Source organism: Penaeus monodon, chromosome 20 (assembly GCF_015228065.2).
Source record: "Penaeus monodon isolate SGIC_2016 chromosome 20, NSTDA_Pmon_1, whole genome shotgun sequence".
In the NCBI taxonomy this organism is placed as follows: domain Eukaryota; kingdom Metazoa; phylum Arthropoda; class Malacostraca; order Decapoda; family Penaeidae; genus Penaeus; species Penaeus monodon.
Genome location: NC_051405.1, coordinates 32,549,134 through 32,549,579, shown reverse-complemented (window position 1 = coordinate 32,549,579; position 446 = coordinate 32,549,134).

The window sequence follows — 446 nt, the reverse complement described above, 5'->3', positions numbered from 1 at the left end:
GACAGTCAAAGAAACACGTCCCGACGAGGATATTTTTTCCATAGCAATATTCTGGTTATTGCCTCCGTGAGTGTAAACAGCGGTCATCCTGATGTGTAAACACTCTCATGTACCCCTTAAACACTGCGAGGATTGTAGTCTGTGTACACAAAGGGAAAGATTTGTGTATCGTATTTTGTATTCTATTGGAAACTATGAAAAGTTTGTGAATATGAAAATGATCCACAGGATTGACTAAATTTCATAAACTACAAGTTCTCCCCGATGAAGAAGAAGCGACCATCGTATTAAGTTCGCCCAACCTATCACTACCGCACTACACACAAGCCTATGAAAAACGGGGGAAACACAAACAAATAATAACCGGGAAAGGAAAGCAAACACACCAGGAGGGAGATGCGAGGAAGGTGTTATAAAACCTGCCGACAGATGGCGGGGTGTAAACA